Here is a 6,249-nt window from a genome sequence, read left to right as displayed (position 1 = left end):
TGAGTATGTGAGAGTGCCGAATTAACTCACAGACGGATTATTGGTCCGTGATGGCAAAACCATCATTCTGATTTGTCTTGCTCAAGGGGTCTGAAGGAGGTGATCGAGAAATAATATGTCTCATTGCCTCACACTCGGTGTTGGAGGTGAAAAGAAAACTGCTTGATCATTGCCCAAATCGAAATCCGAGAGGTCCACTCCCAACCGAAGTGCTAAAAGAGTGTCTTGGCGGTGTTTTTCTCGATAAAGTGGATTGAAGGAAAATTTACTTTTCTATTCCTGCCGTAGCATTCGACGTTGACCTTCGTCTACTTGCAATGAAAGTGGCTCAGTTGATCCCTTTCAAGCTTGGCCTTTGATTTTATGGGGTGGAGTCGTTGCCGGAAAGAACTTGAACTCCTCGAACGCTTTTCAATAAGTAATTAGCCATATGGCATAAGTCGGAAAAGCGAGCGATAAAGTGGATTTGTCTGACCGTACCTGCATTAGTTACTACAGTTTTGAAGATAGAGCAAAATCAGAGGGTCATTGAGACATATGGTCTATTCAAGTCAGAGGCAACATCTATGAAGTGTGCGATATTTGGGAACTGAAATGGTAAAAAGTCGTTTGGACAAGGGAATTCTTGCTTGATCTGATTTCGTAGCCGGACATCGGCAACAGCTTTTTTGAAGCCTTTACAAAATGGTCTGCTTTATAATCAAAAAATGAAAACAACACATTGAAAAACTTTGTTTAGGGTTTTCTGCCGTACAACTTTGTTTCATTTGTTTGTTTAAGGCAAGGACACTAGATCTCTTTAGAGTCCCTGCTTTAGGCTAAAGAAAACTGAAAAGAAGTGGTGAGAATCGTTCCTACTTGATACCATATTCGTGCTCGGAAGGGAATTTTGTGCTAGCGCAACCTCGAAATATGTTACGGGATCTTCCAATCCAACAAGGACTGAAGTTTGTAATCCGAAGCCAAATCCGCATAGTTCATTCACTTCACATCGATCTGATAAGAATCGAAATCCGAAAATTAAACCTTAATGCTGATAGAATCCGATGTTATTTACCCTAAACCCATGCAAATTCGACGAGGAAAAATGATAGCAAAATCCGCAAAAAAATATATAAAAATGACCGTGTCAAAATACAAACTGAAATATATATAAGTTGGTGATCTCAATAACAATCATATTACGATTTGATGTTCCACCGAGGGATTTGCTTGATGTCTATGACTGTTTAAGATGTCTATGTTTATATGAGACAGCATGTATTTAAGCTTGATAAACTGCCTCAAGCTTTGCGATATACAAATATTTTCGATGTTCTCCAACACTCTCCTTAGCCGGGTTGACACAATGTTTTAAAAATCCGGAGGGGTAGACCATGGACTTCTAGAAACAAGGATTTTGAGCGGATTTCTCGACAAATCGCTCTGTCTCGGGTCAGAGCAACTCCAAGTATCTTTCAGAATATGTTTACAAAATATGGCATTTAAGATGTTGAAATAATAGAAAAATCCCTTTTCTGGCATTGAATTGATAAATGGTTCGTTCCAAAGTTTCACAGTCCAAAAGTTTATCTAGCTGAAAGTGAGGAGACCGAATACTTAAATCTTTGGTAGTCAAAGCATCACAATATGGAAGAGAGTGTTGTTGTTTATGGAAAATCGGGGTTGTGGTGATTATTACAGACGGGTTCCGCTGATGATGGAGAAATAATTCCGATCGTGAGAGCTGGTTCTTCCTTGGTTCATATTCTGTCAACTCATCATGGCGAGGCTCACTTAAAGGGGCCCTCAACCTTTTTTTTTTATTCCCACTTATCCGAATTGAATATGTGTGAGGTAATCTTCGGCCTATAATTATTACAGATTACCTCTCTTGAGTTCAGAAGCAGTTTAGACTTGAGCCTAAATTTGGCCAAGTTAAGTCGGCTTACACTACGATGGAAAATCAGGATTGAATCCAGTTTGAGGATTGAAGTAAAACTATTGCTGGGACGAGTCCAGCAGAGAACTAGCCTTTCATTATACTCAATTCGAACAATGAGACTCATATTCCGAAATTTAAACCAAAGAATCAGATTTTTTTTCACAAATACGGACTTGAGTCTTTGCGAGAGGACTCGGACTCGAGTCTGGACTCGACCCAGCACTAGTCCTACTCCCATCCTCAAACCGGATTTAATCCTGGTTTTCCACCGTAGTAGAGGCTTGTCTACACCGTTGTGTCAAGCCGCCCTTTCTCATTTTTTTGAATGAAACCGATTGCTAATTTAAATAAAGTAGATGGTTTAAGTTTGTTTTTTTTTGTTACGAAGCATAGAAAACCATAACTAGAATGCTTAAGTTCAACAGGAGCTGTACCGCATGAGCATGTTTTCAGGTCAGCTGACGTTGGTGGAAAGGGACAAAGATATTTCGTGAACGTTGAATTATTCTCATGAAACGTTTGTTATTTTTTTTAATCTTAATTTCTTTTGAATCTTACAAATGTACAGGTAGAAAGAGAGGTAAAATAATAAAAATATGCCTTTGGGGCATAATACACGTAACATGTCAAAAAAAGATTCGGACAATAGCAAATCACGCAAATCACGTCAAAAGTGTAACAAAATGTATCCGAAATTGCAACGCAATGATGAGGTGTTCGGAATTTTGTTTCAATCTACCAACAATGTGCTTGAATGTGGGCGGCATGATTGCACCTATACGTAAACAAGGTAATTCCGACACCTCTGGAGGCCAGCCTGAACCCAGACGTGTCCTTGTGTTTCAGTTTAGTGTTTCCACCACATGGATGAAAACATTAACTTGAGCCCCATTTTAACCTCTTCAAAATTTCGTTCTTAAAAATGTGGTCGGACAACTTACTCAAACCGCTTTATGAAGCGTGCTGGACGAGAGCAATTGCTTGACAAGGAGTCTTATTAGGGGTTTCTACTCTGAATTTGGACGGGCGTCAACGATTCAAATTTGCACCACAGTTGTCCGAAGTAGCTTGACTACGAATGAAACATTTTTTCCAACGACAGCTGAGACGAAAACATGCGATCGCAGCGCCCTTGATCGATTTATATATGAAGTTATCTGTGTTACGAAGTCAGATGGCAGCTCTCTCGCTCGGCCTGCCATCTGGTTTTGGGTGTCCCAATTGAGGGATATTCACGCTTCGTTGTCACAGCCTGACATTAATTAATACATCACCCTCGGGAATGACCGCAGGTTCGCTCGTTTCAGCTGTTAAAGCAACAACTCATGCTATAATCAAATACCACAGGGAAGCTTGGACTTGGCTTCTGTGGGATCGAACCAGCATCGCAAAATGGAAAGCGGATGCTCTAACCAAAACAAGCCAGAAATGGTTTTAGTAATACGTAACTTTGTTTTTTGTTGTCATTCCATATTGCTACAAGTCTATGGGTGAAATTTGACGAAAGGGATTCAAAGTTGATCCCTTGAGCTTAGATTTCGAAAATATTTGTTCACTCTAAAGGTGTAAGTCTAGTCTCATCTATACTAGATTCTCACTCGTATTTGCTTGTTTATTTGATTCCTAATAACACAAACATCTGTGAAACTCTAATTATGTGCCGTGGGTGTATTGATTTACCCCTACTTTCTCAGATTTACCAAGATAACGGGACTAGATTGATATATTTACTTGATACGATAGATAGTACAATATAGACAAACGTACGTGGTTGAGGATGACTTTCCGACGCATCAACGATGAATAAGAGTGAGCTTTATTTATAGGCAAAACTGTGTTTTCGAGCTTGTTCCGGAAAGTTGGCGCCAAAACCCCCGTTGGGTAGGCAGACTGAAGAGGCAGTACCGGCTGGCTTAGGCACCGATTGATACTCACTATGTAGATCTTTGGATAGCTTCCATTATAAACATCACGATACGACAGTGGGCTTGCTTGTTTTGTTGGGGAGTCTATCAATTGTGGAAAGCTGAGGGGAAGGTTCCCAGCAACCCTGAAGCTAGAAAGTGATTCTTACCGTCTATCCCTGACAAATATTTAATTACATTTGAATTTACTCGCTATTGGGTCGTTAAGTAGCAGCTGACTGCAGGAGGTCACTGGCCTACCTCTCAATACAGTGAAGGCAAAATACAGCTCATAATATTATTCAAAAAAAAGTCGCCTACGGTTTTGAAAAAAAAACATTTGTAAAAAAGGAAACTTGAATTTATCAAAAATGAGTGCAAAAATAGGTTCTCAGGCTTAAAGTATTGTTTACGTATTCTAATGAGTGAAAATGTGCTACTTTATAAGAATGCAATGTTAGATGAGATGAACAATTCCTTTCAAAAGTAAGAGACTTAGAGCAGTAATCTAATCCCTCGACAAAGAGATATAAGAGCCCAAAACTTCTAGTGATCTTCTAAAAAAAAGTCTTGACGTCATCTTCCTCTCGTGCTTCAATGTCCCAATTGTTGTTTCAATATGCATATCTTTGCCTTCCCAGATATGTTGAGACATGACTGTGGCTGCTCAAGGATTCAAGAGATTTTTCTCACCTCTTCCAAGAATGTGCGTTATTTAGTACATTGGCACTTTTTCCCATCATTTAGGGTTTTAAATAAAATGAGTTTCAAATTAATTTTTTCCTTGATAACATCTAAAATTTACATATTATAAGCAATTACGTTATTACCATTTTGACCAATTCAGCTTCTTCCTTTTTGATCACCTTTTTCCGATTGGTTTCCTTCGTGACTCAGGTCACTTAACCTCGTAGTATGCTTTGAGTAGAAACTAAAGCCTGCTTTAGTAACTTTCTAAAATAGAGACCCTTTTCCAGTACTCACTTCCATCTTTGTGCCATTTTGAATCGTCATTTTTCAGTACATTATTTTGAGAAGCTCTTAAAAGTAGTCAGAAGAAGAGAAAGGTTTTTTTGACGTTTCGTTGGCTATTTCTAAAAAAAGCGAAAAGAGCTGATGTGTGATGTGACCTTTTATGCCCTTTTGACATCTTGTTGGATTTTAATGTGCATATTTCGCCAATTTTGATAGCATTTTTAGACATGACAACAAAGTCTCTCTCTCTCTCTCTCTCTCTCTCTCTCCCCCCTTTCTCCCCTTTCTCCCTCTTTCTCCCTCACTTTCTCCGTGCTAGCGCGAGGGCTTTTTTTGCTCTAATGCTTCTTCGTCTTCGTTTTCGTCTTGGTTCGTCTCTGCCCCTGAAATAGCACCTGACCGAGACGATCGCTGCCGATCTTTTGACCGAGGATATTTGTTTTAGGCTTCAGGAACATTAGCTTGGCCTTGCTCGTGAAGGTTGGGATCGTTGGATCTTTGGCAATCACGGGCTAGTTCCTGTTTCTGAGGCAGCTTCAACCAAACCTGAGGAAGTAGCGTGGTTAGTGGCAAGCCCTTCAGTACCAAAGAGGGAGGACAAATCTACATGTTTTTCGCTTTCCCAATCATTCTCAGTATTGGACCTTCGAAACGAAATGCAAACCACGAGTGTCAATAGCAACTTCTTGAGAACAGAGCCCTTTCCATTATAGTAGGTACTCCATACATCTAACTTGTAGCAAGATGCTCATTATCCCTTCTTTAAATGAGGGTTACAGGTCGAATCTAATCGTCTTCAAAGAGCTGTTTGGTCCTTCTCTTTGGTTAACGATGACAATTCTGGCACCAGTTGAATTGATTATTAGCGGTTGAAATTGACAAGATGCCCTTTCTCAGACCGAGAACAGCAAACTGCTTTTACCACAACAAAAAAAGCCAACAAGAACAACAAAATATGAGATTTGATAGATTAATGGGCCAGCATATCTATCTTGAAGCCCAGATCGTTTTACCTTGGACTGGCGAGCCAAGATTGAACCAAACAAGACGAAGAATCATTTCAAGCTCCCTCATTGTTTTGATACGAGTATGGTTCAACTACAATTGGTTGATGGCTTCAAGGGATCACATATTAGCTGATTTGGCAATCCCAGAAAATATCTCTCTTGTGTGCCCAATTTGACATTTTTTTGTAGGTAACAACTCCCACAGACCCCACAGACCTAGCCAATATCACCAAAAAGTGCCTTCTTCGGAACTCAACAAACCACTGGATTATTTATATCTCAAAAAATAATTCAGTTTACCGAAAAAGGAGTGCAAACAAGCAGAAAAATGTTTTGGATCCGCTCCTCGCATTTGAAGTTTAGTGAGTAAATGGTAAAATAAAAACTTTCCAGTGTTCATTCAATCCAGCAATTCTTTAGAAAAAAGGTCATCTTTGTC

This window comes from Tigriopus californicus, chromosome 1 (assembly GCF_007210705.1).
Source record: "Tigriopus californicus strain San Diego chromosome 1, Tcal_SD_v2.1, whole genome shotgun sequence".
Taxonomy (NCBI): Eukaryota; Metazoa; Arthropoda; class Copepoda; order Harpacticoida; family Harpacticidae; genus Tigriopus; species Tigriopus californicus.
This window is presented reverse-complemented; position numbering follows the sequence as displayed.